Source organism: Eleutherodactylus coqui, chromosome 13 (genome assembly GCF_035609145.1).
Source record: "Eleutherodactylus coqui strain aEleCoq1 chromosome 13, aEleCoq1.hap1, whole genome shotgun sequence".
In the NCBI taxonomy this organism is placed as follows: domain Eukaryota; kingdom Metazoa; phylum Chordata; class Amphibia; order Anura; family Eleutherodactylidae; genus Eleutherodactylus; species Eleutherodactylus coqui.
The window spans coordinates 23,559,713-23,587,682 of NC_089849.1; positions in this window are offsets into that span (position 1 = coordinate 23,559,713).

A 27,970-nucleotide genomic window follows, 5' to 3' on the forward strand; every position below is an offset into this window, starting at 1 on the left:
ATTGGAGCAGGTTCGAGCAAAACCACCTGGGCCATCACATCAGAGAGGATTTTAATATCAGCGGGGGGCGGCAGATAGATATTGATTATTGTGAGGAGCCGGCCATGGAAGGTTCCCTGAAGGATCAAAAACCGACCCCCAGGATCAATGTGGATTTGTCGGAATACAAATTGGGCTGCTTTAGTTACCAGGATGCTGACTCCTCTGGCATAGTTGGAATAAGTAGCGTGGTATGCAGCGCCTATATTGGCTCTCTTAAGAGCCAGTATCTTTGAGCCCTGTAGATGTGTCTCCTGAAGTAGTATGATGTGGGGAGAATGGATTTTTAGAAAATTGAAAGTTAGAGCTCTCTTAAATTTGGAATTCAAACCCCTAACATTCCAGGAGATCAGCTTAAGATGCATGCTAGCCATTGCCATAGAGTTGGACATTGTTTGAACAGGACACCCGCATAGCACCGAAAGAAGAGTCGCGCCAAAAAAAAGTGCAATAAAGTAAAGTGGTTATCTTAGATATATGAACCATAACAAAAACCCCTTCCCACCCTACCCATCCCCCCAAACTTAGGACAGGTTTGGATCCCCGAATACCAAACTTTATGAGGGGCATTAGGCCTGCCCCAGCGAACTAAAAGAGAAACTTAAAACAGAGAGGACTGAGAGAACAAATATAGTCACATGGTCCCCCTGCGAAAGAGCATGAGACACAATTGCGTCATGTGGGCTGTATCTCCACAGCTTGCATATACCCGGCTATAACCTGGGATACTGATATGTGGGCTGGTTGCCCAAGGAGGGGGAGCCCCCACCAGGCCATTGGCCATGAGTTGGGGTCCACCAGGGAGGGCCACAGAGAGTAACATTATCAGGCCGCCGGGAAAGTCAGAGGAAAAAAAAAATTTAGCATAGTTAACAGAATCCACATCACATACCAAAGACGATTTTATCATAAGTGGCTGGCCCAAAGGGCTAAGGAGGTGAGTAGGGGAGAGGAGGCGAAAAGGGGGAAAGGAAGCAAAGAAGGGGAAAGGAAACCGGAGAGGGCAGGGAGCGGTAGGGAAGAGGAGAGGGATTTCCTTCAGTTGTTGCCACAGAGAAGAAAGAGTAGGCCAGCCACGGCATCAATTTTGTAATGTCTCACAAACAGGATTCAATTTTGCTCGAGCCAATTTAGGACATCTCCAGGACTCTCGAAGAAATGGGAGCGATTGTCCTTGATCACTTTTAGCCTAGCAGGGTACAACATGGCGTAGACAAGCTGTTTAGCGCGCAGAGCTTTCTTTGCCTCTGCAAACTTTTGCCGCCTCTGCTGCACCTCCAAAGAGAAGTCTGGGAAGATACGGACTGTTTGCCCTCCGACCTTCAGCGGATCTTTCATGCGGTTGAGCGCCAAGACTTTGTCCCTGTCCCTATAGTTAAGTAACTTAGCTATGAAGGTGCGAGGGGGTCCTCCAGGTGGCGGGGCCCCAGATGGAATACGATGGGCTCTTTCCACACAGAGCAGAGGCGAAAGGGAATCTGGGCCGTATGTCTTTTTGAGGAGCGATTCCAAGAAATCGCAGGGGTTTTTGCCCTCTGCTCCCTCCGGCAGTCCCACGAACCTGAGATTACACCGACGCAACCGGTTCTCCATGTCGTCAATTTTTCTCTGCTGTGCTGCAAAACTGGTGTTTAGAGTCTGCACGCGGTCCGAGAGCGGCGTAGTGATATCTTCAAGGTCAGATACTCTGGTCTCAACCTCGGTCGTGCGTTCCCGCAGCGTTTGAACATCCGCTCTCAGCAGACTAAAGTCTGATTGCAAGGCATCGATTTTCTCGGTGAGGGCAGAGCGGGACTCCGTAATTGCTTTCAACACATCAGCAATAGTCGGGCCGGACACAGGAGGTGAAGCTGGGGTAGCCCCCGCAGGGGATGTGCCTTGTGGGCTGCAGGGCTCGTTAGATCGGGTGTCCGCTGAGCCGCTGGGTCGGGCATACTGTTGCAGCTTGTTGGCTATTTTATTTTGTTTAATGGGTGCCATCTTGCCGGAGGGGTACAGTTGGAGATATCCGTCGGCTCGAGCTTGTAACGTATCGCAGGGGGAGTTCTCATGTAGTTTAGTGGTTAGTGCATAACTGTTGAGGAATAGTCATGATGCAGTGCAGTGATGTCAGTGAACTGGCGCCACACCACCACTAGGTGTCAGTAGAGAGCAGGTCAAGACTCAATGGGTAAATGCAAGTGAAGCAGACTTTGTGGGTTATGAAACAAAGTAAAGGCTGCAAATGTGGGCCTGTGCTTCTCTCTCTGGCCCACAGAGTATAGCCCCAGTGTTGTACTGTGGAGTCTGGTGAGCTGCACAGGCTTTCAACAGTCCCAGCTCTGCTACATCTCTGCTGTGCAGGCTGTATATGTGTGGCTTGTGCTTCTTTCTCTGGCCCACAGAGTATAGCCCCAGTGTTGTACTGTGGAGTCTGGTGAGCTGCACAGGCTTTCAACAGTCCCAGCTCTGCTGCATCTCTGCTGTGCAGGCTGTATATGTGTGGCTTGCTGCTCACAATAAATGGCAGTCCCTGGGAGTAGAGGATGACCCCCTCTCTGGCCTCAGGAGCCTCCTGGACAGCACTCCCGACAGAGGCCCTCAGTGCAGATGGAGCTCCCCTCCTCTTCAGCCCCCCCCCTCCAAAAGATGTCTTTTGAGCGATAATCGTTGTGTTCATTTACAGGGCAAGGTGATCGCTCAAACGTTGAGCAATCACTTTGCGGTCCGAGTGGGGTATGCAGAAGACAAGCAGGGGCGCTTGTCTTCTGCATCCAGCTGTTATCTGGTATACAGCGACTGGTTAACGAAAACTGCACAATGTCAGTGCAGATAGACAACGATTTTTGCTCAAATATGGCTTTGAGCGATTTTTGGGGGAAGTAATCGTTGTGTTTTAATCAGCCTTTAAATACCATTCTATTGCTTGCAGCCCTCTGTTCAAGTTTGTCTAGATCTTTTTGAATCCTCTCTCACTGCTCTAGTCTTAGCTGTGTCTCCTAGCTTTGTGTCATTGGCAAATTTGATCAGCTTCCTATCAATTCCCTCCTCCAGATCATTTATAAAAATGTTGAACAAAACTGGGTACTCCACTTGAGACATTTTTCCACTGGGATTATGACCACTCTTTGAGTACGATCACTCAGCCAGTTGTGAATCCACCTAACAGTTGCCTTTTCAATCCGTTGTCTATTTTTTCAATAAAGATGGTATCAGATACTTTGTCAAATGCTTTACTAAAGTCAAAACATACTATATCTAACGTACTTCCCTGATCAAGCCAGTTGGTGATTCTGTCATAGAAGGAAATTAGATTAGTCTGGCATGACTTGTTTGTTATAAACCCATGCTCGCTCTGGTTTATTACTCCATTCTCATCCAAGTACTTCCATACACGCATTCACGGGGGCAGAAATAGTCCAGTAGTAGTGTATAAAGGCCTTAACTAATTAAAACTAAATTTTATTAAGACTTTGAAAACTAGGGCTGTATGACAGACACACAATGAAAGGCACGATATTTGGAAACCAGCGTGCCTAAACAGACAAACACAAAACCAGTGGCATATAAACCCACCTTCTAAATGCAGGTGTATATATATAATCAAAGGGTAATAAAAAGACTCATAATCCCCTCATATAATGCAAGGAGGATGAGGGCAAGAAATGTTGCTAGCTTCTTAATGCTTGTGCTCAACAACATTCACAGGAGCCACAACGAACAGATATTAGAGTGGAGACACCCATTATTGTACCGCTCTCCACCATGCTTCACTGCTGCCTGCAGACACTCATTATTGTACCGCTCTTCACCATGCTTCACTGCTGCCTGCAGACACATTATTATACCGCTCTTCACATGCATCACTGCTGCCTGCAGACACTCATTATTGTAGCGCTCTTCACCATGCATCACTGCTGCCTGCAGACACTCATTATTGTACCGCTCTTTACCATGCTTCACTGCTGCCTGCAGATACTCATTATTGTACCGCTCTTCACCATGCTTCACTGCTGCCTGCAGACACTCATTATTGTACAGCTCTTCACCATGCATCACTGCTGCCTGCAAACACTCATTATTGTACCGCTCTTCACCATGCTTCACTGCTGCCTGCAGACACTCATTATTGTACCACTCTTCACCATGCTTCACTGCTGCCTGCAGATACTCATTATTGTACCGCTCTTCACCATGCTTCACTGCTGCCTGCAGACACTCATTATTGTACCACTCTTCACCATGCTTCACTGCTGCCTGCAGATACTCATTATTGTACCGCTCTTCACCATGCTTCACTGCTGCCTGCAGACACACATTATTGTACCGCTCTCCGCCATGCTTCACTGCTGCCTGCAGACACACATTATTGTACCGCTCTCCGCCATGCTTCACTGCTGCCTGCAGACACTCATTATTGTACCGCTCTCCACCATGCTTCACTGCTGCCTGCAGACACCCATTATTGTACCCCCCCCCCTTTTTGTAGTTTTTCTTTTTTTATGTTGTACAAGAAATGAAATAAGTTTACAAAAACTTGCTTTCTGCCGCCATCTCCTGACCCCCAAAGCTTTTTTTATTTTTTTGTCAATCATATTGCATGATGCCCTTTTTTTGTGCGGTAGCTTGCAGTTTTTATTATTAACTAGAGATGAGTGAGCACCCAAATGCTCGGGTCCGCGTTATTTGAGTCGAGCTTTTCGTAAAATCCGAGAGCTCTACTCGAGTAACGAACCTCATTGACTATAATGGGAGACTCAAGCATTATGTGGGACGCTGAGTCCCGAGTTTTTTTAAAATCTTTTCTTGGTTCGTGTTTCTTCTACTCTCTCTCTCCCCTCCCTTCCCCTTCCTGCCAGACCAAAAATGTTCGAATGACGCGTGCTGCCGCAGGGAGGGGCCCAAACAGGCATGTCACAGCGGGGAGGAGCCAAAAGCTGGGGCGAGGAGCCAAAAGCTATTTGATGCTCGTTCGAGTAACGAGCACCATCGAGTACGCTAATACTCGAACGAGCATCAAGCTTGACAGAGTATGTTCACTCAACTCTATTATTAACATTTTGGGATAGACAGGACTTTTTGATCACTTTTTATTCAATTTGTATCTTGGATACGGGGTGAACAAAGAAGTCCAATTCTAGCAATGTGTATATTTTCTTTCTGACGGCATTCACCATAGTTGATGACATCACGATGGCAGTTTACAGGGTGACATCACAATGGCAGGCAGCCATTATATTTTAATGTGCTATTTTGTTTCCTATAAACAGATGTTTTATCTAAGGAGGAAAGTCACATCATAAACACCAATGAAGAGAGAGAAAACTTCTAGATCTCTAGAACTGGAGACACCACTACAAAACCGCCAAGATCACTCAGAGCGACAGCAGTGAATCTAAATCTGATTACTGTTCTCTAGAACTGGAGACACCAGAGGACCTATACAGAACTGCCAAGATCACTCAGAGCGACAGTAGAGACTCTAAATCTGATTACTGTGCTCTATAACTGGAGACACCAGAGGAGCTCCACACACCTATCAAACCCTTCCAGAGCGAAAGTAGCCATGATGAAACACCCACCACAAGTGATATCTGTTTGGAGGAACCCCATCCGAAAGGAATGTGTTGCTATTAAAGCTTCAGCCAAAGGGAATCTCACATGGACCAGGTTCAATTACATAGAGCGCCATATCCTAAAACTATCCCATGAGAGTCCGTACCTTATTCATGGTCTTTCCACCTTCCACACGCTAAACTGCCTATTTTGGGATGGAATCGGCCAATGGAGAAAACCTTGATCATTTTATATTTAATAACTTTGCTCTTGATACCACCACAATAAAATTCATCACAGCAGAAGTGATCTGCGGCACAGAGTTCTTGCATAAGAAAGGCATTATACATCGGGACCTGAAGACAGAGAATATTTTTCTGACTGCAGACGGCCATGTAAGAATAACAGACTTTGGCATCGCTGTAGTACTGGGTGGGTATAAGAAATCCAAATACAGGTGTAGAGGTACACCTGCATACGCAGCTCCAGCAATGGTGAAGGAGAAGGAACAACGACGCGGGGTAGATTATTTTGCTATTGGCGTCATTTTCTATAAACTATGCACAGGTATGAGACCTTTTCCTGGATATCGTATCAGCAATGACAAAGCAAAGCTGCTGATATTGGAAGCAGATCGTTCACTCATCGGACATAACAAACAGTACGCCCTAAGGCTGAACCTGGAGTGTTACAGTTAGAATATCCTAAAGGAACTCAGGAAAACGTCACCTCTGTGTGATCTAGACCTAGATTTCCAGAAGCAACAGAAGAGTAAGCCAAGGCCTGAAGAGTGGAATCACCAATATCTACTCCTTTCTATTCACTGCTTGATAATTACATCTTTTATGCATTAATAATAAATATACAAAAGATCTATAGAGAATTTGTCTTCATTATTCCACCATACAATATGAGATGTTTGCTTGGAATCGGTACCAGAGCGAGTCAAAATATAAGGGAGGAAGGTGACGGGTATACACTGACACCTGCCAATAAATGCAAACAAGGGGCTGGCAAACCAACATAATTCTCTGTCATGAAGTTGTCACAATTACCATTTCAGTTCTGAAATTATTAGTCATACTATGTGTGGCCATCCTTACAGGTCCCCGCCATGTTATAATTAACACCATGCCTTCCAATAGATAGTTTAATTTAATGCTGCTTAGAAATGTAGAATGGTAGAGTTGGGAGGAACCTCCGGGGTCATCGGGTCCAACCCCTTGCTCAACGCAGGATTCACTAAAACATCCCAGACAGATGCCTGTCCAGCCTTTGTTTGAAGACTTTTTCTATTATCTAATCTGTGTCTGCTCCCTTTCAGTTTCACCCCATTGCTTCTAGTCTTTCCTTGTGCAAATGAGAATAGGGCTGATCCCTCTGCACTATAGCAGCCCATCAGATATTTGTAGATAGCTATTAAGTCTCCTCTCAGCCTTCTTTTTTTGTAAGTTAAACATTCCCAGATCCTTTGACCGTTCCTCATAGGACATGGTTTACAGACCGCTTACTATCCTGATAGCTCTTCTCTGAATTTGCTCCAGTTTGTTAAATTGGGGTGCCCAAAACTGGGCACAGTACTCCAGATGAGGTCTGAGCAAAGAGTAGTAAAGGGGGATAGTTACCTCATGTGATCTAGACTCTATGCTTCTCTTAACACATCCCAGAATTGTGTTTGCTTTTTGCTGCTGCATCACACTATTGACTCAAGTTCAGTCTGTGATCTACCCAAGTCTTTTTCACATGTGTGCTGCTTAGCTCAATTCCTCTCGTTCTGTATATGCTTCTTTAATTTTTCTTGCCAAATGTAGAACTTTGCATTTCGTCCTGTTAAGCCTGGTTTTGACACGATGATTTTCGCTCAAAAGATGTCTTTTTTTTTTTTAAAGGAACGTTTATTTAGCCAAAATAGATACATATACAAAAACAGCGGACACCAAAGAGAATGCACATCTTGTTGATACATCACAGTATATGAGAATTGAGGAAAAAAAAAGGAGACAAAAGTAAGAACACTGAGCGTCTCGCATATTCGTGTGCATTTCTCATAAGAAAGTATTTGGCTGTTCATTTTTGCTTTTATTTATAAACTACTCATAATAAAACAAACCCAAACCAGGTTAGGGCTCCAAGCCTCGGAGTCCCAAAATATCAGGAGAGAGAGAGAACGGTAATAAAAAGAGAACGGGAGGAACCCCCACCCCCCAGGACAAAATAAACAAAGGGACATAAGAAAGATTAGAGAGAACACCCCCCCCCCCCAGAAAGAATTTTAACCCTCCCCCCTTAATCCCTTAAACAACAAACCTGCGCGACTCAAAGGAAAAAAAAAAAGGATTAGCCTAAACAGTAGATTGGTTCAAGCGGGTGTACCTTATTTTATCCCTTCCTAGTATCTAGACAGGCATCTCTACTGCCGTTGCAGGACTGCTCACCCAGCTCCCCCAAATCTTGTCAAACTTCTCAGGACATCCTCTCGCCATATAAGTCAGTTTGTACATTGGAAGCACAGAGTTCACCACCTGGATCCATGCGTTCCTGGTCGGCCTACCAGGGTGTTTCCAGTTCAACAAAATTACCTTTTTAGCATAGAAAAACAGTAGCTTATATAAGGTGCGGGTTGCCGCTGCCACTGGCAGGTCTCCAACAAGCCCAAAGAGGCACACCCCAGGGTGCATGATCCTCGGGGCCCCCAGATGAGACTCCATAAATATGAGGACGTCCCCCCAGTAGTCTCGCATGACACCGCAGTCCCAAAACACGTGCATGATAGTCCCGTCGGCAATTAAACATCGGGGGCAGGTCGCCGAGGGGAGTAGACCCATTACATGTAGCCTAGATGGGGTGTAGTATATCCGGTGTAGGAACTTTACCTGGATGAGCCTATCTCTAGCACTAATCAAGGGAGGACCAGAGCTCGCCAATATGTCCTCACCATCCCCCTCCAGAAGATCAGGAATGTCGATGATCCATTTTTGGGTGGCTCTCTCTCTTAACGGAGCAAGACACTGCACCAAGTGGGCATAGAAGCTGGACAATGGTCTTACTATATTGCACATCTGTGCCAATCCCTCCAGCCGAGTCAGGGACAGCGGTATGGACAGGCCCTGAAACTGAGCCCTGATCACATGCCGTAGCTGGTAATATCTGAAATAGGAGTGCTCAGGCAGGTTGTAGACTATCTGCAGCTGAAGAAAGGTGCAGAAGGCGCCCTCCGTGACTATGTCAGATAGTACATTAATACCCTGAGCTCTCCAGAATGCAGACTCTGTAAAGCGCTGCAGGTGCGGCAAGTGTGGATTATCCCACAAAGGAGTATGTGGGGACCATGTGACTTCCACTACAGGGGTCAGCCGCAATGCCTTGTGCCATATTTTAAGTGTTACCAGCATGGGGGCAGGTAAGGGGGCAATAGAAGAGGAGCGGCCACGCATCAGCAGACCCCTCAATCCCAGGGTGGGGTCCGCCACCCTGCGCTCCAGCCTGACCGCCGGATTGTAATCCGAAGAGGTCAGCCACCACCCAGCATACACCAGCTGGCTAGCCAGGTAGTAATAGTAAAAATGGGGTAAGGCTAATCCTCCCCAGCTCACCGGGAGGCACAGGGTCTCCAATTTAATCCTGGGGGTGGAGGCTTTCCACAGGATACGCAGTACAATCCCACGAAGCGTAGCGAAGAATCTGATTGGGACCAGGACAGGGGAGTTATGGAGTACGTACAAAACTTTTGGTAGCAGCTTCATCTTTATCAAATTGACCCTGCCCACCAGAGTGAGCGGGAGAGAGGCCCATCGTGTTGCCATTCCCTCAGCCCATTTCAGGAGGGGAGCTAGGTTAAGGTCAGAGAAGGCAGAAACCCTCACTGACACTCTTATACCCAAATAGGTTGTCTGAGTTGTCCAGCTCAGTGGAGCGGGCAAAGGGAGCTCAGCCGCTGCAGAGTCTATCGCAATTAAGTGGGTTTTGTCCCAGTTGACCCGAATACCAGAATGCAGGCCAAATATGTCAAAAATGGTGAGTGCAGAGTCAAGCGAAGACTCCGGATCCTGGAGGAAGAGGAGGGTGTCATCAGCGTATAGTGCTATGCGCTCTTCATAGTTGTGAAATTTAAATCCTTTTATTACCGGCGAGGTCCGGACCCGGATTGCAAGTGGCTCTATAGCAAGGGCAAACAGGGCAGGGGACAGGGGGCAACCCTGTCGTGTGCCTCTACTGAGGGGAAACTGGGCCGAAATATGGACATTGGTTTTAATACTGGCTACTGGGGAATCATATAGGATCTTTACCCATCTAATAAATACTGGCCCAAATCCAAACCGTTGCATCACTGCCCACAAGTACCTCCACTCTACTGAGTCGAAGGCCTTTGCCTGGTCTATAAATACCAGGGTGCGTTTTCCGCAGTTGGAATGTTCATATGTCAGATGGTCAAAAAGCCGCCTTAGATTCATGTCTGTACTTTTGCCAGGCATGAAGCCAGATTGGTCAGGGTGTATGATCTCTTTAAGAATGGAATTTATGCGCGTCGCAAGTATTTTTGCCAGAATTTTAACGTCGTTGTTAAGAAGTGAGATCGGCCTATAGGAACCACAATCTGCAGGATCTTTTCCAGCTTTAGGAATCATGACAATTATGGCCTTGCGCATGGTGTCCGGCAGGGCACCATCTCGCAGAATAGAATTATATAGCGTTAGAAGCCGGGGAGCTAGGAAATCCACATTCTTTTTATACCATTCCCCAGGGAGTCCATCCAACCCCGGCGATTTCCTATTGGGAAGTGACTTGATAGCGTCCATTACCTCCTCTATACTCAAGTCCCCATCCAAATAAGTGGCACTACTTGGGCTCAGCGCTGGGAAGGGGATATCATCAAGGTAAGCTATTAGCTGTTCATCCGAGCAGCTAAGTTTGGAAGTATAAAGATTACTATAGAAGTGGGCAAACGTTAGATTGATCAGTTGGGGATCATCCACCAGGGTCCCCGAAGCATCGCGCACCCCCGTGATTGGCGGCAATGTTTGATCCTCCCTAGCCAAATAGGCCAACAGATGACCGTTCTTATCTCCCTGGTCAAAGACCTGGTGACGAGTGTAAAGAAACTTCTTTTTGGTATATTCAGTGAGCAGTAACTTGTATTTCCGCCGTAGGTTATTTAAGTCCAGGTAGGCCTCTGGGGAAGGATGTGCTATGTGTCTGGCCTCCGCCGCAACAAGGCGGCGTTCCAGGTCCAATCGGGCAGCCTGCAGAGATCTTCTATACTCAGCGATGGCGGATGTGAAAGACCCCCTAGTAAAAGCCTTAAAGGCATCCCACACAGTTAGCTCCGAAGCAGTCCCCTCATTGACCTCCCAGTACATCCCTGCTTCCTGCTCAGTGTACTCCTGTACCTCTCCCTGCACCAGCCATAGAGGGCTGAGTCTCCACAAGGGACGAGAGCTCTCCACACCAAGGTCAAGGACCAGCTGGAGTGGGGAATGGTCCGATATGCCTCTGGGCAGATAGGAAACATCCCGCACCATAGGAAGACAGTCCGGGGAGCCAAAACACAGGTCGATGCGGGAAAAAGCATTATGTGTTAGGGAGTGACATGAATAGGCAGTGTCATGCGGATGTCGCAGGCGCCATATTTCCTGTAGCAAGTAGGAGTCAGCCCATGTCAGCAATCTGGTTGATGCCGAGGCAGCTGGAGTGAACCGGTCCCGCACCGGGTCCAAAATCAGATTGAAGTCCCCCATAAATATTATTGGAGCAGGTTCGAGCAAAACCACCTGGGCCATCACATCAGAGAGGATTTTAATATCAGCGGGGGGCGGCAGATAGATATTGATTATTGTGAGGAGCCGGCCATGGAAGGTTCCCTGAAGGATCAAAAACCGACCGCCAGGATCAATGTGGATTTGTCGGAATACAAATTGGGCTGCTTTAGTTACCAGGATGCTGACTCCTCTGGCATAGTTGGAATAAGTAGCGTGGTATGCAGCGCCTATATTGGCTCTCTTAAGAGCCAGTATCTTTGAGCCCTGTAGATGTGTCTCCTGAAGTAGTATGATGTGGGGAGAATGGATTTTTAGAAAATTGAAAGTTAGAGCTCTCTTAAATTTGGAATTCAAACCCCTAACATTCCAGGAGATCAGCTTAAGATGCATGCTAGCCATTGCCATAGAGTTGGACATTGTTTGAACAGGACACCCGCATAGCACCGAAAGAAGAGTCGCGCCAAAAAAAAGTGCAATAAAGTAAAGTGGTTATCTTAGATATATGAACCATAACAAAAACCCCTTCCCACCCTACCCATCCCCCCAAACTTAGGACAGGTTTGGATCCCCGAATACCAAACTTTATGAGGGGCATTAGGCCTGCCCCAGCGAACTAAAAGAGAAACTTAAAACAGAGAGGACTGAGAGAACAAATATAGTCACATGGTCCCCCTGCGAAAGAGCATGAGACACAATTGCGTCATGTGGGCTGTATCTCCACAGCTTGCATATACCCGGCTATAACCTGGGATACTGATATGTGGGCTGGTTGCCCAAGGAGGGGGAGCCCCCACCAGGCCATTGGCCATGAGTTGGGGTCCACCAGGGAGGGCCACAGAGAGTAACATTATCAGGCCGCCGGGAAAGTCAGAGGAAAAAAAAAATTTAGCATAGTTAACAGAATCCACATCACATACCAAAGACGATTTTATCATAAGTGGCTGGCCCAAAGGGCTAAGGAGGTGAGTAGGGGAGAGGAGGCGAAAAGGGGGAAAGGAAGCAAAGAAGGGGAAAGGAAACCGGAGAGGGCAGGGAGCGGTAGGGAAGAGGAGAGGGATTTCCTTCAGTTGTTGCCACAGAGAAGAAAGAGTAGGCCAGCCACGGCATCAATTTTGTAATGTCTCACAAACAGGATTCAATTTTGCTCGAGCCAATTTAGGACATCTCCAGGACTCTCGAAGAAATGGGAGCGATTGTCCTTGATCACTTTTAGCCTAGCAGGGTACAACATGGCGTAGACAAGCTGTTTAGCGCGCAGAGCTTTCTTTGCCTCTGCAAACTTTTGCCGCCTCTGCTGCACCTCCAAAGAGAAGTCTGGGAAGATACGGACTGTTTGCCCTCCGACCTTCAGCGGATCTTTCATGCGGTTGAGCGCCAAGACTTTGTCCCTGTCCCTATAGTTAAGTAACTTAGCTATGAAGGTGCGAGGGGGTCCTCCAGGTGGCGGGGCCCCAGATGGAATACGATGGGCTCTTTCCACACAGAGCAGAGGCGAAAGGGAATCTGGGCCGTATGTCTTTTTGAGGAGCGATTCCAAGAAATCGCAGGGGTTTTTGCCCTCTGCTCCCTCCGGCAGTCCCACGAACCTGAGATTACACCGACGCAACCGGTTCTCCATGTCGTCAATTTTTCTCTGCTGTGCTGCAAAACTGGTGTTTAGAGTCTGCACGCGGTCCGAGAGCGGCGTAGTGATATCTTCAAGGTCAGATACTCTGGTCTCAACCTCGGTCGTGCGTTCCCGCAGCGTTTGAACATCCGCTCTCAGCAGACTAAAGTCTGATTGCAAGGCATCGATTTTCTCGGTGAGGGCAGAGCGGGACTCCGTAATTGCTTTCAACACATCAGCAATAGTCGGGCCGGACACAGGAGGTGAAGCTGGGGTAGCCCCCGCAGGGGATGTGCCTTGTGGGCTGCAGGGCTCGTTAGATCGGGTGTCCGCTGAGCCGCTGGGTCGGGCATACTGTTGCAGCTTGTTGGCTATTTTATTTTGTTTAATGGGTGCCATCTTGCCGGAGGGGTACAGTTGGAGATATCCGTCGGCTCGAGCTTGTAACGTATCGCAGGGGGAGTTCACATGTAGTTTAGTGGTTAGTGCATAACTGTTGAGGAATAGTCATGATGCAGTGCAGTGATGTCAGTGAACTGGCGCCACACCACCACTAGGTGTCAGTAGAGAGCAGGTCAAGACTCAATGGGTAAATGCAAGTGAAGCAGACTTTGTGGGTTATGAAACAAAGTAAAGGCTGCAAATGTGGGCCTGTGCTTCTCTCTCTGGCCCACAGAGTATAGCCCCAGTGTTGTACTGTGGAGTCTGGTGAGCTGCACAGGCTTTCAACAGTCCCAGCTCTGCTACATCTCTGCTGTGCAGGCTGTATATGTGTGGCTTGTGCTTCTTTCTCTGGCCCACAGAGTATAGCCCCAGTGTTGTACTGTGGAGTCTGGTGAGCTGCACAGGCTTTCAACAGTCCCAGCTCTGCTGCATCTCTGCTGTGCAGGCTGTATATGTGTGGCTTGCTGCTCACAATAAATGGCAGTCCCTGGGAGTAGAGGATGACCCCCTCTCTGGCCTCAGGAGCCTCCTGGACAGCACTCCCGACAGAGGCCCTCAGTGCAGATGGAGCTCCCCTCCTCTTCAGCCCCCCCCTCCAAAAGATGTCTTTTGAGCGATAATCGTTGTGTTCATTTACAGGGCAAGGTGATCGCTCAAACGTTGAGCAATCACTTTGCGGTCCGAGTGGGGTATGCAGAAGACAAGCAGGGGCGCTTGTCTTCTGCATCCAGCTGTTATCTGGTATACAGCGACTGGTTAACGAAAACTGCACAATGTCAGTGCAGATAGACAACGATTTTTGCTCAAATATGGCTTTGAGCGATTTTTGGGGGAAGGAATCGTTGTGTTTTAATCAGCCTTTAAATACCATTCTATTGCTTGCAGCCCTCTGTTCAAGTTTGTCTAGATCTTTTTGAATCCTCTCTCACTGCTCTAGTCTTAGCTGTGTCTCCTAGCTTTGTGTCATTGGCAAATTTGATCAGCTTCCTATCAATTCCCTCCTCCAGATCATTTATGAAAATGTTGAACAAAACTGGGTACTCCACTTGAGACATTTTTCCACTGGGATTATGACCACTCTTTGAGTACGATCACTCAGCCAGTTGTGAATCCACTTAACAGTTGCCTTTTCAATCCCTTGTCTATTTTTTCAATAAAGATGGTATCAGATACTTTGTCAAATGCTTTACTAAAGTCAAAACATACTATATCTAACGCACTTCCCTGATCAAGCCAGTTGGTGATTCTGTCATAGAAGGAAATTAGATTAGTCTAGCATGACTTGTTTGTTATAAACCCATGCTCGCTCTGGTTTATTACTCCATTCTCATCCAAGTACTTCCATACACGCATTCACGGGGGCAGAAATAGTCCAGTAGTAGTGTATAAAGGCCTTAACTAATTAAAACTAAATTTTATTAAGACTTTGAAAACTAGGGCTGTATGACAGACACACAATGAAAGGCACGATATTTGGAAACCAGCGTGCCTAAACAGACAAACACAAAACCAGTGGCATATAAACCCACCTTCTAAATGCAGGTGTATATATATAATCAAAGGGTAATAAAAAGACTCATAATCCCCTCATATAATGCAAGGAGGATGAGGGCAAGAAATGTTGCTAGCTTCTTAATGCTTGTGCTCAACAACATTCACAGGAGCCACAACGAACAGATTTTAGAGTGGAGACACCCATTATTGTACCGCTCTCCACCATGCTTCACTGCTACCTGCAGATACTCATTATTGTACCGCTCTTCACCATGCTTCACTGCTGCCTGCAGACACTCATTATTGTACCGCTCTTCACCATGCTTCACTGCTGCCTGCAGACACTCATTATTGTACCGCTCTTCACCATGCTTCACTGCTGCCTGCAGACACTCATTATTGTACCGCTCTCCGCCATGCTTCACTGCTGCCTGCAGACACTCATTATTGTACCGCTCTCCACCATGCTTCCCTGCTGCCTGCAGACACCCATTATTGTACCCCCCCCCCTTTTTGTAGTTTTTCTTTTTTTATGTTGTACAAGAAATGAAATAAGTTTACAAAAACTTGCTTTCTGCCGCCATCTCCTGACCCCCAAAGCTTTTTTTATTTTTTTGTCAATCATATTGCATGATGCCCTTTTTTGTGCGGTAGCTTGCAGTTTTTATTATTAACTAGAGATGAGTGAGCACCCAAATGCTCGGGTCCGCGTTATTTGAGTCGAGCTTTTCGTAAAATCCGAGAGCTCTACTCGAGTAACGAACCTCATTGACTATAATGGGAGACTCAAGCATTATGTGGGACGCTGAGTCTCGAGTTTTTTTTAAATCTTTTCTTGGTTCGTGTTTCTTCTTCTCTCTCTCTCTCTCCCCTCCCTTCCCCTTCCTGCCAGACCAAAAATGTTCGAATGACGCGTGCTGCCGCAGGGAGGGGCCCAAACAGGCATGTCACAGCGGGGAGGAGCCAAAAGCTGGGGCGAGGAGCCAAAAGCTATTTGATGCTCGTTCGAGTAACGAGCACCATCGAGTACGCTAATACTTGAACGAGCATCAAGCTTGACAGAGTATGAGGGTTAAAATTCTAAGTACAGCACCAATCGGGCCCACCCCACTCGCCCCGTTGCCGGCCGTAAGAATAGACACCACACAGAGGTCTGGTATAGTTTCTCACACGGGACATGGCTCTCGGCTGACGTCGACGTGCTTTATTACAGATTACATGAGATCTTATACCCTTTTTCCCCCCATCCCAAGGGGTGATGGGCTCATAACCATATATGGGAAGTCCGGATTTTCGGCCTGAGACAGTGAAAATTATGTACATGGTTGAACATCTTGATATCTTGTTCCAGCGCTTCTGGGAAATCGGCCAAGTACACGCGGCCTTGTGTCTGGTTCCGTATCTTCTCTGAATTTCTAGAACATCTCTCAGCCTTCTAAAGCCTTGGCATATCTGATTTAAGGCGACATATAAGTTTTTTCTCTCATTTGGAATTGAATAAAACTTGCATATAGGTATAAAAGCATAAAAAACACATATGGCAATATATATATATACCCTCACAAACCCCCCTAAAAAACTTATATGGAGATCAAGTACCAGGCCTTGCACTCTTCCTCGGTCGTCTCTCCCTTGCGTCAGGGTTTCTCCAGTGCCCGTAAGTCCCTACTCCTAAAAGGGAGAGGGATCCCTACCTCACCTCAGAAGGAGGCCATGGATTCCCTGGGCTTATTTCCGGGCCTCCATACCCTCTATCTGTACAAGTTAACACCCCACAGGGTGTGCCCTCGCCGGAACCTAAGGTCTTCTGCACTTTCCCTAGGCAAATGGGAAGTCCACTGACAGTCCATCTTATGAGACTGAGGCGGCGCAGTACTAGTACATTTCTCCATTCTTCAGGTAACGTATCTGGTTGGCATTATCGGAACTGGCTCTTCATCTTTTTTCAAACAAGGGAAATTTTGGTGTCATATTAAAGGGATAATACACAAACAGGAAATTACATACCCCACCTCTTTCTGCTAAAATCATATCCACGGCCACTCTATTTTGGAACGCCATGGATGCAGTGGGCCCTAACTGGTCAGCTAACCCTTGCAAAGCATCTCTGGTGTAGTTTACAAACCTCTGCTGATTGTAATAGATATAATTCATCCAATCTACATTATTATTAACAGTGACAATACCAAATAAGGACTCAAAACCTGCTTTAAACTGATCTCTAGAATTGAATTCATCTGGCACCCCCCTTGGCACTCCTATTGTATCTATGTATACATGTGGGTCAAAATTACCACCTGGAGTGTCAATTTCTCTCTTAGCACGATGCGGTGTTGGATTCTCACCCTCAGTGTAGGCTTCATATTGCACATTTGATTATATTAATTTGTTCTGAAACGGGGGGCTAGTGTACAGTAGTCAAAGGTGTGTGTTAGAGGAATTGTACCACATTATAGCATTTAAAGGATATGCAGGATCATTAGTTTTTTCAGTGCGAAGTGTGGATCCAAGTGGGCTTTCCTTCGAGCTTGACTGCAGTTGGGGCGGTGAACAACATCTGGTAAGGACCTTTAAAACGGGTTTGTCTCTCAAACTTTTTCACATAGACCCTGTCACCTGGTTTCAGATAGTGACACTCATCTGTAGGACCTGGGAGAAAAGCAGAGACTACAGAATACATTGTTGACAATTCCTTGGAGAAACCTATGACAAAATTAACAAGAAAATCATTCCCCAAACTCTGATACTGTGGCATATACCCTCCTGGAAAAAAGAAACACTAATGGAAGACACTCAATTCAAAATTTGCCCATTTCCTTCATTGCTTTTTGTATCTACTTTCCCCCTACTCCGCGGACGGTAGGGTGTGTGAAAAGCCTAGAATATACCCAAAACAGACATGATGGGTTGTATTATTTCACCTGTGAAGTGTGTACCTTTGTTTGACTCAATCACTTCCGGTGCCCCGTATCTGCGGATTACCTCATTCATGAGCTTCTGTGCGGTTACCTGCTTATTTACTTTGGTAACAGGGTAGGTCTCCAACCTGAAAAACATTAACAACAACAAGCACATATTCATGCTTCCCAACAAGTGGGAGCTGAGTGTAGCCAATTTGCAATCCCTGAAATGGGTAGAGTGGTCTAGGCAAGTGTGATGTGGCAAATTTTACTTCTGCCCTGTTGCTTTATGGCAAAGATCATGCAAAATTGGACAAATGATGCAGCAGCTACAGAAAACCAAGGAGCCACCCGTCCTTGTTCAAGCGTCGACATCATTACTGCTTTGAGAGGTGCGTCTTTCCGTGCGTCAGCTGGGCCATTATGAGGCACAGGGACTATGGTAAGCAAGTTCTGTTGACTGTTCACCATACGCCGTCCCTTTTTAGTCCATTTGTCTTTTTCTTCCTTGCTGGCTCGTAACTGTAAAGTCTTTAGCATATCAAAGTCCAAGTTTTTATCAAAGTCCAAATTTATTATCAAAGTCCAAGTTTTTATCAAAGTCCAAGTGTAGTCAAAGTCCAAAATTATTGTTAAATTCTTCTTTTCTTCTTTCTTCCACGGCTTGAGGGCCGCTGCTTTTGCTGTGTGGCCTGTGATGGCGTTGCCTCTTGCTTCTCTGGTGTAGGAATTGGTGTGAGCTTTCCACCTTGTCAGGTAGAAGTAGGGTCTCCATGAGACTCTGCACCATTGCATCATTCTTAATTGGCTGTCCTGCTGTGGTAAAAAACTGTCTGGCCTTCCATGTTGGGCCGTAATCATGAGCTATGCCAAATGCATACCGGGAGTCAGTGTAAATGTTTGCCGTCTTACCTGTGGCCACTCCACATGCCCCAGCGAGTGCTTTTAATTCCGCTTCTTGTACTGCGACATGCGGAGACATTCTGCTTTTAGGACATCTTGTTGTGTAACCACTGCATATCCAGTGTGGAGTCGTCAATCACCCTGGGTACCATCTATAAAAAACAACTCAAAATATGCATTATTAACAAGGGCTTTCAGTAACTTTTTAAAACTTAAATTTTCTTGTTGCATCACTGCTAGACAATCAGGCTGGTATTCTATTTGAAATAGATCAGAACCTTGTTGCAAAAAATTAAAAAATTTAAAAATGGCTTGCAAAAAATTTTAAAATGGCTGACTTGCAATACCTAAAATGGCTGACTTGCAATACCTAGATCACCTATGCCTTCTCCTCCCCCCCTTTGAAACAGGGTACTCAATTGGAACAATAGTACCCGGTTTCAAGGTAGTATAACATTGTAAAAAGATTTGATGGAAGCAGATAAGGCCTGTAAAATGTTAGCACCTATAACAGAAACATGAGTTACAACGGGGAAGAATAATCTACAAAACATCTATTAATATTGGAAATGTGAGATCCCTTTAAGTGAATTCATTATTAGTCTGTTCCTGCCTGCAGTCTTATCAAATCTGAGACAGGAGAAAAAAAACAAAACAAAAATTTTTACTAGCTGCTCACCCCCTCCCTCGTGGACAAGAGGGATGAAACATTACTACGTATTATTACATCATCTAGCTCCACCCCTTCGATATTGGCACATTGCGTCCGTCTTCTCAACTCCATTTCAGCGTAACAGTCCAAGCATCCACATCACAACCAAGCAAAGTCCCATGCATGGGGAGGACTTTTATCCCCAGTCAATTATCCACATCACACATTCCACGCAGCCCGAACACGGGTCACTAACTCACATCCATCCATGCTCTCAAGTCTGCTCCGTCACCCCCCTAAAAAACTTAATAACCCTCACAAGAGTATGTTCACTCAACTCTGTTATTAACATTTTGGGATAGATAGGACTTTTTGATCCCTTTTTATTCAATTTGTATCTTGGATACGGGGTGAACAAAGAAGTCCAATTCTAGCAATGTGTATATTTTCTTTCTGACGGCATTCACCATAGTTGATGACATCACGATGGCAGTTTACAGGGTGACATCACAATGGCAGGCAGCCATTATATTTTAATGTGCTATTTTGTTTCCTATAAACAGATGTTTTATCTAAGGAGGAAAGTCACATCATAAACACCAATGAAGAGAGAGAAAACTTCTAGATCTCTAGAACTGGAGACACCACTACAAAACCGCCAAGATCACTCAGAGCGACAGCAGTGAATCTAAATCTGATTACTGTTCTCTAGAACTGGAGACACCAGAGGAGCTATACAGAACTGCCAAGATCACTCAGAGCGACAGCAGTGAATCTAAATCTGATTACTGTTCTCTATAACTGGAGACACCAGAGGAGCTCCACACACCTATCAAACCCTTCCAGAGCGAAAGTAGCCATGATGAAACACCCACCACAAGTGATATCTGTTTGGAGGAACCCCATCCGAAAGGAATGCGTTGCTATTAAAGCTTCAGCCAAAGGGAATCTCACATGGACCAGGTTCAATTACATAGAGCGCCATATCCTAAAACTATCCCATGAGAGTCCTTACCTTATTCATGGTCTTTCCACCTTCCACACGCTAAACTGTCTATTTTGGGATGGAATCGGGCCAATGGAGAAAACCTTGATCATTTTATATTTAATAACTTTGCTCTTGATACCACCACAATAAAATTCATCACAGCAGAAGTGATCTGCGGCACAGAGTTCTTGCATAAGAAAGGCATTATACATCGGGACCTGAAGACAGAGAATATTTTTCTGACTGCAGACGGCCATGTAAGAATAACAGACTTTGGCATCGCTGTAGTACTGGGTGGATATAAGAAATCCAAATACAGGTGTAGAGGTACACCTGCATACGCAGCTCCAGCAATGGTGAAGGAGAAGGAACAACGACGTGGGGTAGATTATTTTGCTATTGGCGTCATTTTCTATAAACTATGCACAGGTATGAGACCTTTTCCTGGATATCGTATCAGCAATGACAAAGCAAAGCTGCTGATATTGGAAGCAGATCGTTCACTCATTACAGCATCGCTGTAGTACTGGGTGGGTATAAGAAGTCCAAATACAGGTGTAGAGCTACACCTGCATACGCAGCTCCAGCAATGGTGAAGGAGAAGGAACAACGACGTGGGGCAGATTATTTTGCTATTGGCGTCATTTTCTATAAACTAGTCACAGGTATGAGACCTTTTCCTGGATATCGTATCAACAATGACAAAGCAAAGCTGCTGATATTGGAAGCAGCTCCTTCACCCATCGGACATAACAAACAGTACGCCCTAAGGCTGAACCTGGTGTGTTACAGTTAGAACATCCTAAAGGAACTCAGGAAAACGTCACCTCTGTGTGATCTAGACCTAGATTTCCAGAAGCAACAAAAGAGTAAGCCAAGGCCTGAAGAGTGGAATCACCAATATCTACTCCTTTCTATTCACTGCTTGATAATTACATCTTTTATGCATTAATAATAAATATACAAAAGATCTATAGAGAATTTGTCTTCATTATTCCACCATACAATATGAGATGTTTGCTTGGAATCGGTACCAGAGAGAGTCAAAATATAAGGGAGGGAGGTGACGGGTATACACTGACACCTGCCAATAAATGCAAACAAGGGGCTGGCAAACCAACATAATTCTTTGTCATGAAGTTGTCACAATTACCATTTCAGTTCTGAAATTATTAGTCATACTATGTGTGGCAATCCTTACAGGTCCCCGCCATGTTATAATTAACACCATGCCTTCCAATAGATAGTTTAATTTAATGCTGCTTAGAAATGTAGAATGGCAGAAATGGGAGGAACCTCCGGGGTCATTGGGTCCAACGCCTTGCTAAACGCAGGATTCACTAAAACATCCCAGACAGATGCCTGTCCAGCCTTTGTTTGAAGACTTTTTCTAATATCTAATCTGTGTCTGCTCCCTTTCAGTTTCACCCCATTGCTTCTAGTTTTTCCTTGTGCAAATGAGAATAGGGCTGATCCCTCTGCACTATAGCAGCCCATCAGATATTTGTAGATAGCTATTAAGTCTCCTCTCAGCCTTCTTTTTTTTGTAAGTTAAACATTCCCAGATCCTTTGACCGTTCCTCATAGGACATGGTTTACAGACCGCTTACTATCCTGATAGCTCTTCTCTGAATTTGCTCCAATTTGTTAAATTGGGGTGCCCAGAACTGGGCACTGTACTCCAGATGAGGTCTGAGCAAAGAGTAGTAAAGGGGGATAGTTACCTCATGTGATCTAGACTCTATGCTTCTCTTAACACATCCCAGAATTGTGTTTGCTTTTTGCTGCTGCATCACACTATTGACTCAAGTTCAGTCTGTGATCTATTAGTATACCCAAGTCTTTTTCACATGTGTGCTGCTTAGCCCAATTCCTCTTGTTCTGTATATGGTTCTTTAATTTTTCTTGCCAAATGTAGAACTTTGCATTTCGTCCTGTTAAGCCTGGTTTTGACACGATGATTTTCGCTCAAAAGATGTCTTTTGAGCGATAATCGTTGTGTTCATTTACAGGGCAAGGTGATCGCTCAAACGTTGAGCAATCACTTTGCGCTCCGAGTGGGGTATGCAGAAGACAAGCAGGGGCGCTTGTCTTCTGCATCCAGCTGTTATCTGGTATACAGCGACTGGTTAACGAAAACTGCACGATGTCAGTGCAGATAGACAACGATTTTTGCTCAAATATGGCTTTGAGCGATTTTTGGGGGAAGGAATCGTTGTGTTTTAATCAGCCTTTAAATACCATTCTATTGCTTGCAGCCCTCTGTTCAAGTTTGTCTAGATCTTTTTGAATCCTCTCTCACTGCTCTAGTCTTAGCTGTGTCTCCTAGCTTTGTGTCATTGGCAAATTTGATCAGCTTCCTATCAATTCCCTCCTCCAGATCATTTATAAAAATGTTGAACAAAACTGGGTACTCCACTTGAGACATTTTTCCACTGGGATTATGACCACTCTTTGAGTACGATCACTCAGCCAGTTGTGAATCCACCTAACAGTTGCCTTTTCAATCCCTTGTCTATTTTTTCAATAAAGATGGTATCAGATACTTTGTCAAATGCTTTACTAAAGTCAAAGCATACTATATCTAACGCACTTGCCTGATCAAGCCAGTTGGTGATTCTGTCATAGAAGGAAATTAGATTAGTCTAGCATGACTTGTTTGTTATAAACCCATGCTCGCTCTGGTTTATTACTCCATTCTCATCCAAGTACTTCCATACACGCATTCACGGGGGCAGAAATAGTCCAGTAGTAGTGTATAAAGGCCTTAACTAATTAAAACTAAATTTTATTAAGACTTTGAAAACTAGGGCTGTATGACAGACACACAATGAAAGGCACGATATTTGGAAACCAGCGTGCCTAAACAGACAAACACAAAACCAGTGGCATATAAACCCACCTTCTAAATGCAGGTGTATATATATAATCAAAGGGTAATAAAAAGACTCATAATCCCCTCATATAATGCAAGGAGGATGAGGGCAAGAAATGTTGCTAGCTTCTTAATGCTTGTGCTCAACAACATTCACAGGAGCCACAACGAACAGATTTTAGAGTGGAGACACCCATTATTGTACCGCTCTCCACCATGCTTCACTGCTGCCTGCAGATACTCATTATTGTACCGCTCTTCACCATGCTTCACTGCTGCCTGCAGACACTCATTATTGTACCGCTCTTCACCATGCTTCACTGCTGCCTGCAGACACTCATTATTGTACCGCTCTTCACCATGCTTCACTGCTGCCTGCAGACACTCATTATTGTACCGCTCTCCGCCATGCTTCACTGCTGCCTGCAGACACTCATTATTGTACCGCTCTCCGCCATGCTTCACTGCTGCCTGCAGACACTCATTATTGTACCGCTCTCCACCATGCTTCCCTGCTGCCTGCAGACACCCATTATTGTACCCCCCCCCTTTTTGTAGTTTTTCTTTTTTTATGTTGTACAAGAAATGAAATAAGTTTACAAAAACTTGCTTTCTGACGCCATCTCCTGGCCCCCAAAGCTTTTTTTATTTTTTTGTCAATCATATTGCATGATGCCCTTTTTTTGTGCGGTAGCTTGCAGTTTTTATTATTAACTAGAGATGAGTGAGCACCCAAATGCTCGGGTCCGCGTTATTTGAGTCGAGCTTTTCGTAAAATCCGAGAGCTCTACTCGAGTAACGAACCTCATTGACTATAATGGGAGACTCAAGCATTATGTGGGACGCTGAGTCTCGAGTTTTTTTAAAATCTTTTCTTGGTTCGTGTTTCTTCTTCTCTCTCTCTCTCTCTCCCCTCCCTTCCCCTTCCTGCCAGACCAAAAATGTTCGAATGACGCGTGCTGCCGCAGGGAGGGGCCCAAACAGGCATGTCACAGCGGGGAGGAGCCAAAAGCTGGGGCGAGGAGCCAAAAGCTATTTGATGCTCGTTCGAGTAACGAGCACCATCGAGTACGCTAATACTTGAACGAGCATCAAGCTTGACAGAGTATGTTCACTCAACTCTATTATTAACATTTTGGGATAGACAGGACTTTTTGATCACTTTTTATTCAATTTGTATCTTGGATACGGGGTGAACAAAGAAGTCCAATTCTAGCAATGTGTATATTTTCTTTCTGACGGCATTCACCATAGTTGATGACATCACGATGGCAGTTTACAGGGTGACATCACAATGGCAGGCAGCCATTATATTTTAATGTGCTATTTTGTTTCCTATAAACAGATGTTTTATCTAAGGAGGAAAGTCACATCATAAACACCAATGAAGAGAGAGAAAACTTCTAGATCTCTAGAACTGGAGACACCACTACAAAACCGCCAAGATCACTCAGAGCGACAGCAGTGAATCTAAATCTGATTACTGTTCTCTAGAACTGGAGACACCAGAGGAGCTCTACAGAACTGCCAAGATCACTCAGAGCGACAGTAGAGACTCTAAATCTGATTACTGTGCTCTATAACTGGAGACACCAGAGGAGCTCCACACACCTAATAAACCCTTCCAGAGCGAAAGTAGCCATGATGAAACACCCACCACAAGTGATATCTGTTTGGAGGAACCCCATCCGAAAGGAATGCGTTGCTATTAAAGCTTCAGCCAAAGGGAATCTCACATGGACCAGGTTCAATTACATAGAGCGCCATATCCTAAAACTATCCCATGAGAGTCCTTACCTTATTCATGGTCTTTCCACCTTCCACACGCTAAACTGTCTATTTTGGGATGGAATCGGCCAATGGAGGGCACCTTGATCATTTTATATTTAATAACTTTGCTCTTGATACCACCACAATAAAATTCATCACAGCAGAAGTGATCTGCGGCACAGAGTTCTTGCATAAGAAAGGCATTATACATCGGGACCTGAAGACAGAGAATATTTTTCTGACTGCAGACGGCCATGTAAGAATAACAGACTTTGGCATCGCTGTAGTACTGGGTGGATATAAGAAATCCAAATACAGGTGTAGAGGTACACCTGCATACGCAGCTCCAGCAATGGTGAAGGAGAAGGAACAACGACGTGGGGTAGATTATTTTGCTATTGGCGTCATTTTCTATAAACTATGCACAGGTATGAGACCTTTTCCTGGATATCGTATCGGCAATGACAAAGCAAAGCTGCTGATATTGGAAGCAGATCGTTCACTCATTACAGCATCGCTGTAGTACTGGGTGGGTATAAGAAGTCCAAATACAGGTGTAGAGCTACACCTGCATACGCAGCTCCAGCAATGGTGAAGGAGAAGGAACAACGACGTGGGGTAGATTATTTTGCTATTGGCGTCATTTTCTATAAACTAGTCACAGGTATGAGACCTTTTCCTGGATATCGTATCAACAATGACAAAGCAAAGCTGCTGATATTGGAAGCAGCTCCTTCACCCATCGGACATAACAAACAGTACGCCCTAAGGCTGAACCTGGTGTGTTACAGTTAGAACATCCTAAAGGAACTCAGGAAAACGTCACCTCTGTGTGATCTAGACCTAGATTTCCAGAAGCAACAGAAGAGTAAGCCAAGGCCTGAAGAGTGGAATCACCAATATCTACTCCTTTCTATTCACTGCTTGATAATTACATCTTTTATGCATTAATAATAAATATACAAAAGATCTATAGAGAATTTGTCTTCATTATTCCACCATACAATATGAGATGTTTGCTTGGAATCGGTACCAGAGAGAGTCAAAATATAAGGGAGGGAGGTGACGGGTATACACTGACACCTGCCAATAAATGCAAACAAGGGGCTGGCAAACCAACATAATTCTCTGTCATGAAGTTGTCACAATTACCATTTCAGTTCTGAAATTATTAGTCATACTATGTGTGGCCATCCTTACAGGTCCCCGCCATGTTATAATTAACACCATGCCTTCCAATAGATAGTTTAATTTAATGCTGCTTAGAAATGTAGAATGGTAGAGTTGGGAGGAACCTCCGGGGTCATCGGGTCCAACCCCTTGCTCAACGCAGGATTCACTAAAACATCCCAGACAGATGCCTGTCCAGCCTTTGTTTGAAGACTTTTTCTAATATCTAATCTGTGTCTGCTCCCTTTCAGTTTCACCCCATTGCTTCTAGTTTTTCCTTGTGCAAATGAGAATAGGGCTGATCCCTCTGCACTATAGCAGCCCATCAGATATTTGTAGATAGCTATTAAGTCTCCTCTCAGCCTTCTTTTTTTTGTAAGTTAAACATTCCCAGATCCTTTGACCGTTCCTCATAGGACATGGTTTACAGACCGCTTACTATCCTGATAGCTCTTCTCTGAATTTGCTCCAATTTGTTAAATTGGGGTGCCCAGAACTGGGCACAGTACTCCAGATGAGGTCTGAGCAAAGAGTAGTAAAGGGGGATAGTTACCTCATGTGATCTAGACTCTATGCTTCTCTTAACACATCCCAGAATTGTGTTTGCTTTTTGCTGCTGCATCACACTATTGACTCAAGTTCAGTCTGTGATCTATTAGTATACCCAAGTCTTTTTCACATGTGTGCTGCTTAGCCCAATTCCTCTCGTTCTGTATATGCTTCTTTAATTTTTCTTGCCAAATGTAGAACTTTGCATTTCGTCCTGTTAAGCCTGGTTTTGACACGATGATTTTCGCTCAAAAGATGTCTTTTGAGCGATAATCGTTGTGTTCATTTACAGGGCAAGGTGATCGCTCAAACGTTGAGCAATCACTTTGCGCTCCGAGTGGGGTATGCAGAAGACAAGCAGGGGCGCTTGTCTTCTGCATCCAGCTGTTATCTGGTATACAGCGACTGGTTAACGAAAACTGCACGATGTCAGTGCAGATAGACAACGATTTTTGCTCAAATATGGCTTTGAGCGATTTTTGGGGGAAGGAATCGTTGTGTTTTAATCAGCCTTTAAATACCATTCTATTGCTTGCAGCCCTCTGTTCAAGTTTGTCTAGATCTTTTTGAATCCTCTCTCACTGCTCTAGTCTTAGCTGTGTCTCCTAGCTTTGTGTCATTGGCAAATTTGATCAGCTTCCTATCAATTCCCTCCTCCAGATCATTTATAAAAATGTTGAACAAAACTGGGTACTCCACTTGAGACATTTTTCCACTGGGATTATGACCACTCTTTGAGTACGATCACTCAGCCAGTTGTGAATCCACCTAACAGTTGCCTTTTCAATCCCTTGTCTATTTTTTCAATAAAGATGGTATCAGATACTTTGTCAAATGCTTTACTAAAGTCAAAACATACTATATCTAACGTACTTCCCTGATCAAGCCAGTTGGTGATTCTGTCATAGAAGGAAATTAGATTAGTCTAGCATGACTTGTTTGTTATAAACCCATGCTCGCTCTGGTTTATTACTCCATTCTCATCCAAGTACTTCCATACACGCATTCACGGGGGCAGAAATAGTCCAGTAGTAGTGTATAAAGGCCTTAACTAATTAAAACTAAATTTTATTAAGACTTTGAAAACTAGGGCTGTATGACAGACACACAATGAAAGGCACGATATTTGGAAACCAGCGTGCCTAAACAGACAAACACAAAACCAGTGGCATATAAACCCACCTTCTAAATGCAGGTGTATATATATAATCAAAGGGTAATAAAAAGACTCATAATCCCCTCATATAATGCAAGGAGGATGAGGGCAAGAAATGTTGCTAGCTTCTTAA